We start from the raw sequence: 10373 nt of genomic DNA, 5'->3' as shown, positions 1-10373 counted from the left end.
TAATGACCATGTCGCGGCAAATTGGTACGTAACGATAGGTCACTAATACAGACAAGAATAGAAATCAAATTAAGAGTGCACAGACACCTAGACCATTGTACGTAATTCCCGAGGGTGATATGTGAGACAACAGCAGAAATTGCGACACAAATTACACATTGTGTTGTCAAGATTAAGCGTGAGCACGGGTTCATAATGACCTCGAGACGCGACCGTTTTACCGGAACCGTTAAACATTATACGATTCACAACTGCTGTTGCGCACATTGCCATCTAAGAACAGTTTTTTTTTTTCGTTTTACGACTGTAGCAGAAAGTCAGTAACGTAGATGAGTATGTAAAAAGGGGATGGTTAAGTAATACAAGGTTTCACAACATGCACTACTGTATTTCTATACGTTGTAAAGTATAGGACTAATGCGACAGCCATCAAGACGTAATTTTAATAACTTAACAAGGGGAGGATGGGGTTTGTCCCTTCAAATGACGTACCCTTGGAAGGCGTTAGGGAGGTGTGTTAGATTATCTCAATTGGTAGGGCCCTGGAATGTCAAGTCATAAGGTGTTGGTTCGAGTCCGACAGCTGGCTAATCTTTTCAGCGACTTCTTTCTTTCATGATTTTCATGCCCATTTAAAGATTGTAATCTTGGAGTCTGGTTTCACTAATAGCAGTAAACGTAAAAAAAAGCGCGAATGTTATCTTATTTCTAAATTGTGCACGCTTAAACCACTTGGCCAAAACACCCATGCAGGTCCGTTAGAATTCTTAACTGAAATATAATTGTGCCTTGCCACCATGTAACTCCTCATCCTCACTTCCTCTTAATGTCCCGTCTGCACTTAGCCAGAATGCCTTTTCCCCGGCCACGGAGCGCGACAGAGACCACGTCTCCCATATCTCAAGGTTATTTTGTATTTTATTTATTTATTTATTTATTTATTTCGACAAAGTGAACCAAGCGGGACAAAATGCCATCAGTGTAGCTTAATTCAATGTATGTATGTACCAATGAAGATCATAATAGGTTAGCTGCCACTTTATCCGTGAAACCCATATCCAGTACTGTCACAGTCATTTCAATGCGGTCATACTTCCTTTTCGGCTTTTACTCCTTAGACCTTGCCTTTTTTTGCATTCAGAGCTGTGACTCTTTGCTTTTTGCAGTTCTCTATGTTTGTTGTTTGACTTGCCGCCTTTGACTGTATTACGCCTGGGAGTTATTTATACTTTTCTGCATGTTTGTTCTTGGTCTGGCCGTATTAGTATATTCCTGTCTGTGTGCTATTTTTTTTAAGCTGGTGAAATGTAGACTGCTACACGAATGTCTCGTTGAAATAAATGTACTTGATGTTTCTAACCGTTCCTTCTAATTCAACACCTCGCTTGACATTGTTTTTATCACTGTTGCAGCTTACAGTATTTAAGTCACGTATCTTAAAAATTTAATACATTTTTTCTGAATAATTTTCCGAGCAACTTGGTATCACGCAAATACTTTCAAAAGTCAGTTTAGTAATCTTACGTTAATAATTTTCAATAACTTCTATGTACTCTCCAAGTTACTTTAGTTTTGCATACAGAGGCGCTATTATAGTATCGCCGCTACCGTACTCGCCACTTTATTTTCAGTAGCGGAGTAGCAATTGCCCTACATTTTAAATTGGTTACTGGGAAAGTATCTCCGCTACAAATGCCGTTAGCGGCGGGCTCCTTCTCCGCTACCGCTACTTCTCATAATATAAAAGACGTGGAACACAGAGAAGAAAAAAGCAAGGTAACAGGGAGAATATTTTTTTTCTTATTCCTTTTTGTTACACCCTAATTCGGCACACTAACGTGATGATAAATCCCAGTTTCACAAGCCTTTATTTGACTAGTGAATCCACTTGTTTATTCAGATGTGAAAGTGAACGTGTGAGACTGTGTAAAGGTGGCTCATGATGAAGGGACGCAAGAACGGCAAGGGCGGACAGAGGACACCCTGTCCGCTCCCCTGACAGCGTAACGCTGTCATCTGTTCCTCCATGTAGTGCTTACGTTGATTCATCGTGTTAGCAAATCAACACCCTTTTCATCTACGCGTGCTGCTGTTACGTGTACGTTGCTACATACATACAGGTCGTGTAACGAAGTGGCTTTCTCTTATTCCTCAAAATTGGCCGCACCACACGAAAATTTGAGACCGCCCTGCTAACACTGTCAATCTTTTTTTTTTCTTCTTTTTGCCACACATTACGCTTGTTTGCATAATGTCGTGTAACATTTAACTCAAAAGGTGGCCCACCAAAGGCAGTATTTTTCTTAATGCTTTCAGTAGCCCCTGATTATAACGCATTACTTTGTACTAAAATCCAGTATGTGTACACTCTCTAATATATGAATTATTAAATTATACTCAATAAGTATCCTCTGGAAGAAGGCGTAATCAATATTTTGACTGTCGTCATGCCTGGTTCCATAATCTATGTCCACGTGCAGGTAAAATCAAAAGGAAATGACAGTGAAACCACACATGAAAAAAAAAAGAAAAAAAAAAGAAACAGACAGTGTGTGTGCTTAGCACCGACAACCGCGTAGCTTACGCCATTTCACGGTAGTTCCCTCCCAAACACCTTTTCTCTTTGGCTCAGCCATTTCTCCAATAGCATTGCACGGTTCAGATATGCGGCACATGCGGTCGTTTCTGGGAATCCAATCAGATTCGTGCACGCTGGACACATTGTTTCCCCTCGCTCTCAGGTCCTGTCGTGATGCCATCACCGTACGTACAAAAGGCAGTCTCTCGTGAGTGTCGTACACGACCTGAGTGGCTGGTAGATCTGGTAAGCATGATTCACTATGTTTTCATCTGTTATCATACCATCTCAGCTCATCCTGGCTCCAGTCGCTACGCAGCCCACATACGTGAGGCCAACAACGGCAAGCCGGTCTTCGTCACCACCACCACCATTATATTTTCATAATACGATATTTTCACATATATACACAGGACGTTTCAGTTAAATCCCTCGGCTAAATAATTCGCCAATAGTTTGCACCAATCGAAGAACATTATTCTTAAATAGTACCTGTCTGATGCCACCTAGAAGCTGCGCACTGTGTCAATGAGCTGGAGGCGCTGATTATTTAAACAAAATTTCAAATGAGTTTCGTGAAAAGACATAACTTATTCTAAACTTAACTTCAAGCTTCTAAACTTCTAAAGCTGGGCCCCGTTGGCATTTGAATGGGTACTAGCCCTTTTGGACCTTCAATGAGCAATGTTTTAGAGAAAAATTAGCCACTGTAGCGCGTCATTTGTTGCAGTAATTAATTGGTTTCTATTTACATATTTCTGTCCCGGCTGGTCGGGGCGACGCGCAAGAAAACGTAATTGATTCGTATAAGGACCTAATTCATTGGTGGTTAGGGCAGCGGAAGAGCGTCCTTTTGCGCTAACCATCTGCGACATGAATATCTAAACCGAAACTAACTGATTACTGCAAAAACATGACCACGCGGAGGTGGCGGCACCTATGACCGATGGAAAGAATTGACGACGAAAGATGAAAGTCACTGAAAAGGTTAGCCAGCTGTAGGGATCGAACCCACGTCTTCTGGATTACCGGTCCAGGGCTCTACCAATTGAGCCAAGCTAACACGCCTCTCCAGCAACTTTCGGGGTGCGTCATCTGAAGGGCCGACAAACCAGCCACTCACTCTCACTCACCCTCCTTTCACTCTTACATTTCTTGCTCACTCATACACACATTCATACGACGGAAATCGACGCAAGCGGCACCTGTTGAACAAGAGAGAAACTGATGTTCTGAGGCTGGAACAACATAGAAGGGACAGATACACTTGAGGCTTTGTTTGTATCTGTCCCTTCTATGTTGTTCCAGCCTCAGAACATCAGCTTCTCTCCGGAAAGAATTGAACGGGTCGCTGTGGCATTCCGTCCGCTTAACTGCTTTGTTTAACTACTGTGCCATCTTGTTATTTCTTTCTTTCTGCTGTCAAGTCCCTTACGAACGAGGAATAAATCATCCTCCACTGTTAAAGGGTTAGCGACACTTCGTCTCAAGCTATTCCGTGTATAAATAAAATGCTATTCTGTAAAATGCAATTATTTGCATCGGCGTGATCCTGTATTCCGAGGCTGACAGCAAAGGGGGTAATAGACGCGTAGGGAACCGGCAGCGGGAATGCCAAACTGATGCGGCTCAGACGTCACCGCAGTCGTCTGCGCAGGTGAGGAACAGAGTGAGACATCACGTGCTTACGACTACCAATGGGAATGGCCGCAGCTCCGATGTCAGAACTTCAGGAGTATGTTCAACGGATAAAATCTTGCCAAGTGGGCGACACATAGAAAAGTAACTGTTTTTTTCCTCAGTACTCTAGTGTGCAGTCCAATGTGTGGTTGATGCAATGAACCACATCTATCAAAGTGTCCAATGAGTTATTTGCCGCAGGGGCACGCTGTGAGTGACAGACCGCATGAAGCGTGTCGTAACAACGAAAACACTGTACTGATTTTGTGTGAATATTCAGTTTAGCGTGACAACGCCTGTTTGTATACTAAAAATCATAAAATATATCTATAAAATAATCACAACGGATGAATTGCATCACCACATCTCAAGTATTTTCGTCATATATCACCTTTAAATCGAAATGAAGAGTGCACGAAATATTGTTCGCGTTGGCTTGGAAGCTGTTAGATGGACAGTGATCCTGCTTTCACAGCCGAAAATGAAAGCTTGGGGTAGTTGGACGACAAACATGGCCTCGCAAGCACCGGCGAACCTCAAAACTAACACGTCTGAATGAACGCAATAGCGGCGAGGGGGAAATACGAAATACCACTCGCACTTGGGTTGCAGGTTTCCTTTGTTCAATGCCGGCTTCGAATTTGTTCGGCAACACAGCTCAAACCGCCGTGTAACTTGTAGTTCCGACCTCTCGCAACGCACACTACGTCCGAACAGTTTCGCGAACCGGTAACGGCCTAAGTTGTTTCGGTTCAGTTCATGCTCGGTTTAACGCGAGAGAAAAAAAAATTCAACGATATATATTTGGTTCAGTTCAGTTCAGTTCTGGTTCAGCGAAAAACACGGGTTTTTCGCGGTTCTCGGTTGGGGTTCAGTTTGGGTTGCGATCCCTAGTTGAGACAACTAGGCGTGTTATGCCCGATGGGAGCTCTTGGTAGTCGAACATGCGTGTTCTGTCAATTTCCCCTGAATAGGGCCTCACACGTGTCTGGTTTTCAAACATTGCCGGGCACAGCAGGAGATGGTGCCACAACCGATAATAATTACCCATTGTTGCGAACAGGCGAATGTCCAAGTCTGCACTCTCCGCATACTTTCAGCTCCCGGGACAGATTTCGACGACAGTAGCTAATGAAGATCTGACCAGACACACTATGAAGCTTACTAATCACTGATTAAGTCAAAAAGAACACCAAAATAAGCACGCAGCGAATAATTGGTGCCGTTCGGAGACGCGAAGCCGAATATACCTGCTGCTCGCAATAAAAGTCGTCTCCGAACGCTTTGCTATGCGATCAATTTCTTGATGACGTGAGTTCGGCACGAAGTATATTTTTTTCTTTCTTTTTTTCTTTCAGCCTCTGATACAGACTTCTTTACCTCCTCAGACTAAACCTGTCTTGGAACTTTCGCGCATTGGAAGTAGACGCGTACGCTTGTTATAGATATCTAGTTATCTGATGCCCATGCCCATGAAGATGGAGGCATTGATACTTCCCTAATTCTCTATACGACTACGCTTCCCATACGGACGCGTAAAATGACATGAAGTGTTTATTTCCTTACTTCTTAGTGTCCATCGTGCGGCGACACACAGATACATTTAATGGCATTTGTATCAAGGACAGAGCTTGCGTAAAGAGGTGCCACAGTTCATTCGCCGGTGAAATGCTTACTCTCGCTCCCATGGTCTGTGCGGGGTAACAGTTGTACTCTTGCATAAAATCACTTTGTACTGTGCAGCACAAGATTTCATAATTTGAGCTTGCACGAATATAGCTCTATGCAACAGGTGTAACGCTTTTTGTTTTTTTATTACGTGATAGTTGGCAAATAGCTTTTACCTGACCACGACATTAAGGCATAAGCTCATTCGCATATAAATACATTTTGAATTTGAGGATGTTGAACGTGCGTTTCCGACCTGTTTAATAACTAAAACGGGCATACATTTTAGTCGAATACCGTGCAGGAGGCACCGACATCACGGAGCTTAACGTCGTTCAATCAACTAATTCAAACAACGGAGGGGAAATAGTTTTTGTTTCTGCTTGTTTAACCATTTAAACCTTTTTAAGAGTTTCGGCTTGATTAACGTCATTGCCACCTGACGTGGTGCTCGACCATCGTCGATAGTGCCAATTGTGACCAGAATGGCGTCAGACGACAATGCCATTCGTTCTACCCGTGCGGCACAGATATTATAGGCTAATTGCGCTCGTCGTTTTTGAGCAGCTGAGTGGAGTGCGACGGTTTGGGTTCACTGTCGAAACGAAGGAAGGGCGAACAGAACGCCCAATGAAAAGCGACTGCAGCTGTACAGTAGCACTTTAGAGCCCTGCGCGGATGATATTTTTGGCATCCGCATCCGACCCGCATCCGCGCACACGTTACGCGCATCCGATCCGCACCGCAGCATACACAACAATTTACATCTGCATCCGATCCGCTGAGCAAAACGCACCATCCGCATCCGATCCGCAAAATCCGCACGTTTCGAAGGACGCGTAAAGACTGCAGGAAGCATATGTTGGTATAATTTCGGATGTCTCCATGCTGTCACGAAAGGACTCACAAAGACGAGCAAAGGTAAACATTTCAACAAACGCGATATGAAGAAACTTCTGGGACGCGCGTGGAACGCTACCTCGTCGGTGCTCGCATGGTTTGAGACGCCAGAATGCTTTCTCTTCCATCTTGGCCGTGCATGGTCGAAGGCGAACCCGAGCATGCGCTCGCTGTCGGCGCGCGATACAAATAAATTGCTCGTGGAAAAATCACAGCGCGCGGTATATCCGCATCCGATCCGCTAGCGATCCGCCGCCTTCGTATCCGCATCCGACCTCGCGCCAGCCGCATCCGATCCGCACACCGCAGAAAGTTCTAAATTTTCATCCGAACCGCAAGTATCTTGCGGATATCCGCTTCCATCCGCGGATAGTACAGGGCTCTATAGCACTTGCTGTTGTTCATCTTGCATGTTGTGCGATATACCGCTTGCGTCGCCACGTCGTATGAACGTGTGTGCGGGTGAGAAAACCATGTAAGAGTGAAAGTGAAATGAGTGAGGGAGTGTATGTGATTGTCCTTGCAAAAACAACGCACCCTTGGAAGTCACTGGGGAGGCGTGTTAGCTTACCTCAATTGGGTAAGAGCCTTGGGCAGTAATCCTGAAGTTGTGGGTTCGAGTCCTACAGCTGGCTAACCTTTTCCGTGACTTCATCCTTCTTTCAGCACATTCAAGCCAGTGTATGATTTTCTGAGCTGCCACCAGGAGTGGAATTCGCCGTATATAACGAACCGCGCGCAGAGCTACTGAGCACATGGTCCGCCTTATCCGACCTTCATACTGCGAATCTCCAGCTCTTCTCTAAAACTTATCTCTTGAACCTCCTTGCAGGAGCTCATCAGTACACCCTACACGTAGTCATGGAGATCGCCTTTCCCGTTCTGTTCCTCACTGTCGCATGTGAGTGTCTCTTTCACTGTTTCCATGTAGCTACGGTGGTTATAGAGGGTGCTTTTTTTATCCTGTACAAGTGCTTTTTTAAAGCTTCGAGAGCAGCAGTGATGCCATTTTTTTTAGACAGGTTATGCCGGTCAGATATCTTGTAGGAGCGCATAATACTGGCATAATTATCTAAAATTCACGGATAAACTTTCTAATTAAATGTTTTCGGGAGAATACGAGACAGCAAAATTGGAGGCAATTGTTTTTTTGAGTCCGCTCTCCTGTTTGAAAATCCTGACGCGGGTACGTTCTTTTACATATATGTTGCCAAATGTTGAAATGCAAATGAGCCGAAACCAGAACTACGCACCTCCTGAGCAACATGAACTACATAAATTTGGGCTTATCTGCGTCGGTAAGCGATCTATCTGGCAAACACATCAGCGTTTATTCCAGTGACCTTGATCGCTTCAAAACACGTAGCCCCTCCGACGCGTACGCCCTTTCCCTCTTCTTGCGCTCGCGTGGTTTCAGTTTCGGCTCATTTGCACAGTAACTTTTAGCGCTGTAGATTTCAAAATATCTGCTCGTCTAAGAACGTTAAAAAATACGGGTGCATTTAAATGATGACTGGCTCCAATTCTGCTATCTCGCGTTTTCCCGAAGAGATTTAATTGAATAGGGAATTGATGAATTATAGGTAACTAATCGTCCAGTTGTTACAAACATTTTCCCACAGGGTATCCGCGAGGCCACATAACCCACCTGCGAGATCGCATCTAGGTAGCTCTCATAGACCTTGTCGCGTTACTCTCAAACCACCTGTTTCCGTGCACTCCTTAGCCTCGTTCCCAGCAACGGCCCAATTGAGATGGTCTGCAAAAATCGTCCTGCTTCCGTCGGGATGAATGCCGGTGACCGCCGCTTTTAATGAGTATGACTGACGAGACCATCAACATTCCATATGGCCAGTCATCCAGGCAGCGTATGAATGTCTTTAATATCCAGGAAGAAGGACATTGCTTGCTTCCTCGTGCGATATGCACAGTTTTCCACGTGAAGAGTACTGATGGCGTTGCGATGCGATGTTGATAATTGCGATGTTGTTTCCATACCGGTTCCCATGTGGGGGAAAATGAACCAACACGAAATGGAGCACACACGCACACACAATAAAATTATGGAACTCGGCAGCCAACACGCGCACAGTCCCTGTGACTGCCACGAGGTGGCAGCACTAATTACGGTGCTCATTCCTTGTTTCGCATTTTTTTCCATGGTAATACTACAAATATTTTTTAAAGACGTCTTATACAATGTGTACGTCAACAAGTTTTTGTTATATTGTGCAGGTGCACTCCTTGGTGCTTTGGCCTATCCAAGAGTCGCTGACGGAGGAGGTATGTATACTTAAAGAAATATATTTTGCAAGATTTCTTTATGTGCACATATATCGCTCGTTGCTTCACTATATGCGCAAGATTACCATAAGAATGTGCGTAAAAGAAAGGCTTTCGCACTTGAAATTTTTATTTTTGCAAGACGTCCTCAGGGTGCATGTGTTTTAGAGCTCACATTGTATGGCAAAACGCGAACAATTACAGCTACTTTCAGCCAGGCGTAAAGTAATAAGTAACCCTTCAACGTGTATTTTCAGGTACTTGAGGTATTATGGATCATTTATTATTATTATTTATTCAAATGAAGTACATATAAATGACGTTGGAAAACGAGGAGAATTAGGCCGTTGGTTGTCCATGCTTTACATGCTTTCGTATATCACATTTATTTTTATAAGAAAGCCACGCAAGCAGCATTGATGCCATTTTTGCAGTTGAGTCACACGACTAGGCGGACGTCCTGTAGAAGAGAATGTTACTACGTGAATAATTACCCAAAAACCATTAATGAACAGTTTAATTAGGCGCTTTCGTGCAAACGTGAGAGTGCAGAATGGGAGATGATAATCGTAGAAAGCAATTCTTTTTGTTTATGATCCTGAAAGAGCACGTGCGTTGAAAAGTTTTTTGAGCGAAATGAACAAAAAAACAAAAGGGAGGTCCTCAGGAACACACGACCTTCGCGACCACCGGCTTATACCACACTAACTAGGGGTAGAAGGTATCGCATTGGTTTTCCGCACGGAAGCCGCTGTTCGGTGTCCGCGACTGGGCAGATCGTGTCACGTGGTTATTCATTCCAAGAGCTCTCGGTGTGCGCCGTCCATGTTGAGTCCCCTCAATCCAAAACCGATTACCTGGGTACGAGCTGGCTTGACTGTAGGCTGTTCCCCAGGAGAGAAGGGCGTCGCATTGCTAGGCGTTCCAGCCGCACAGGAGTCAAGATGGCTGGCGCGATCGACTTGGCTCAGGGTCGCTGCTCTGCTCCCTATTTAGTAGTTCTAATCTGTGCCAGAAAGCGCTTGGTCTGAACAAACAGATCAGCACCTACTCCAATCATCTCCATCGCTCCAAAGCACTTAGCCCTCTGATGCTAAATGATTGTCGCCCTTTTTGCGTAGTTCTGGCTTCGGCTCATTTGTATAGCAACATTATGCAGTTTATATTTTAAAGTACGTGCTCGTCAAAAGATGATGGCACTATAGTAATAATGACAGGCTCCAATCCCTCGTTCTCAATTTGCCAGAAAACAACTCATAAATAA

General features: G+C 44.3%; 1 non-coding gene across 1 annotated transcript; it reads right to left on the bottom strand.

Moving 5' to 3' along the window:
- Positions 1 to 3568: 3568 nt before the first annotated feature.
- Positions 3569 to 3641, bottom strand: Trnat-ggu (transfer RNA threonine (anticodon GGU)). The gene has a single exon. It is a non-coding gene; the product is annotated as a tRNA-Thr (tRNA).
- Positions 3642 to 10373: the final 6732 nt, after the last annotated feature.

This window comes from Ornithodoros turicata, chromosome 1 (assembly GCF_037126465.1).
Source record: "Ornithodoros turicata isolate Travis chromosome 1, ASM3712646v1, whole genome shotgun sequence".
NCBI lineage: Eukaryota > Metazoa > Arthropoda > Arachnida > Ixodida > Argasidae > Ornithodoros > Ornithodoros turicata.
The sequence above is the reverse complement of the archived record's forward strand: the minus strand, read 5'-3'. Positions and strand labels throughout refer to the sequence as shown.